The sequence below is a fragment of the Mastomys coucha genome, unplaced genomic scaffold, assembly GCF_008632895.1.
Source record: "Mastomys coucha isolate ucsf_1 unplaced genomic scaffold, UCSF_Mcou_1 pScaffold7, whole genome shotgun sequence".
NCBI lineage: Eukaryota > Metazoa > Chordata > Mammalia > Rodentia > Muridae > Mastomys > Mastomys coucha.
This window is the reverse complement of record NW_022196913.1, coordinates 20,966,353-20,968,670: the sequence shown is the minus strand read 5'-3', so window position 1 is coordinate 20,968,670 and position 2,318 is coordinate 20,966,353.

The window sequence follows — 2,318 nt, the reverse complement described above, 5'->3', positions numbered from 1 at the left end:
CTATGTCCAATTTCCGGAGGAACCGCCAAACTGATTTCCAGAGTGGTTGTACCAGTTTGCAATCCCCAGCCTGGTGACATACTCCACTGAAAACATAGCAAGTTATTTAACTTCTTCATGTATCCATCCCCTCATCTCATGAAAAAGAAGTACAATTTAATGGAATTAAAATACTGAGCATGTATTAAAACTTCCGTACGGCTCAGCACTCTCCTAACCATGATACTAGAATAATTTCTGTTAAAATTGTAACAATATGACTTGGATAGTCCCTTTGCCTATCAGGAAATTGACACACAGCACATTAGTAGTAAGAGTTTGAATCAGAAGTTCTCAATCCCTTTTTCTAGAGCATCAGTTCCCAACCAAGGGCACTATTGTATCTAAAGAGTTGCTTATAATGTCTAGGGACATTGCTTATTATTTAAGTAAAAGAAGGGTGCTACTGGTCTTTCGGAGGGTGAAGACAGAGGTGTTGGTTGATTCACACGCGAGCACATACCACCCCACAAACAGCTATTACCCAGCTCCAGATATCCACAGTGCTGAAGCAGAGAAAGGTCATCTCAGAGATTCTTCAGACTATGATACTAACTCACCAGACACCACCACCAAAGATGAGGGTGGAGAACATAAATTTTGGTGACTCATGGGTGGGCCAAAGTACAATACAATGTAGAGCAGCAGATCTATGCGCCCACTAAAGTCAGTTTGCTATTGTTCCTATCAGCTTCTCCCACCTCACTTGTCTCTCATTAGTGGTGTTTTAAGGGTTGTGTACACCTTTTATTCAGAAAGGCCTCTGAGCATGGTGGGAAAAGGGGGCCTCCTCTCAGCTACTTGACCTGTGCTTGTTTTCCTGTGGGGGTTCTATGGCTCAAACCTCCATTGGGGTCTGTCCCTGGCCTCCTCCTGAGCTAAAAACCAGCTGCTTTGTTAGGAAGATGTCTTTCTTTTTCCAAGTGATATTTGGGTAGGCGGGACTTGATTAGCAGCTCTCCCAGGTCCAAAGACAGAGAACTCGTTAACTCACATGAGAATGCTTCGTGCCAATTGTTCAATGGTTAGAAAATGGATCTCATAAATGAACAGTTAAGGAGGTTATGCCATCTATTATAGGCCTTATTTTTATGGGACTCTAGAATATCTCAAAAATTATCCTCTTCCTTAGCAACTGAATGGACCAAGAGGTAGTACAAACAGTAAAACTTAGAAGGATTGACAAGCAGATACTAAAAACTAAAAGGAAAGGGCCAGGGGGTCACAGCATGGTTTAGCTCTTTTCTATGACTCTTCTTAGTGGTAAGAGCTGTCTTGAGACCTGAATATATTTGTAATTTCACAGAACTGCCCAGGGGCCTGGTGCTGAGGCTGTGTTCTGTGGGTAAAGGCAACTGCTAGGCCAGCCTTACAGATTCCAGGTTCCTTGGGGCCACTCGATCATGTGGGAGTATGGGAAGCTGTTACTTATGAAAGCAGGCAGTAACAAGCCAACCACACACTCACCATGCATCATTTTTGATAGTTAACTGTGCTTGGCACTGTTCCATCTACATTACACATATTAATTATCATAATAACCAGTCTAGAGACGTACCATTTTATTCCCATTTTGGATATGGGGAAACACATAGTAGTAGATGTCAGGCTCAGTAAGTGAACTCAGAAGTGTAATCCAGAAGCTGTATTCTTGACCATTGTGATGATCTAACTCCATGTATAGAAAGAAGGTCACAGGTCACAGGAAGCAATGGTTCTGATGTTCAGCAAATCAAGAACAAGAAATGGTAGCAATAACTGGGACATATACCTAAGGCTCCTGAATTTGTTGTGAACTTTGTTGGTGGCTAGGCTCAAATCATGGATGAAGGGATTTTACCCACACCTGACAAGAACTAACAAGCCACTCTTACATTAACTAAGACATGGGGACTTATAACTGTTATTCTATACCCGAGACCCAGCAAACAATTCTAACCAGGCATTTGCACCAACACTTTCCATAGACTACCCAATGTAGCATTTCAGTACTACGAGCAGCACAAATTTAGGCACATCAAGGCAGAAATACCATAGTTTCTAAAGGAAAAAACTTATTGCACATTCCTTCAAAGCACAAGTGAGCTCTTCATACAAATGTCTTCAAATGGAGAGTAACTGTTTAATTTTGTGACTGGTTAAAATTGTTTCATTTATTTAAACAGTTCATGGACTGGACTTTGGCTCAGTAGAGAAACTGAGAATTTATTCTGTGATGAATCCATCACACACAGGTAAGGTCCCAAGGCCCATCTCTATTACTTCTTTTTTTTTTTTTT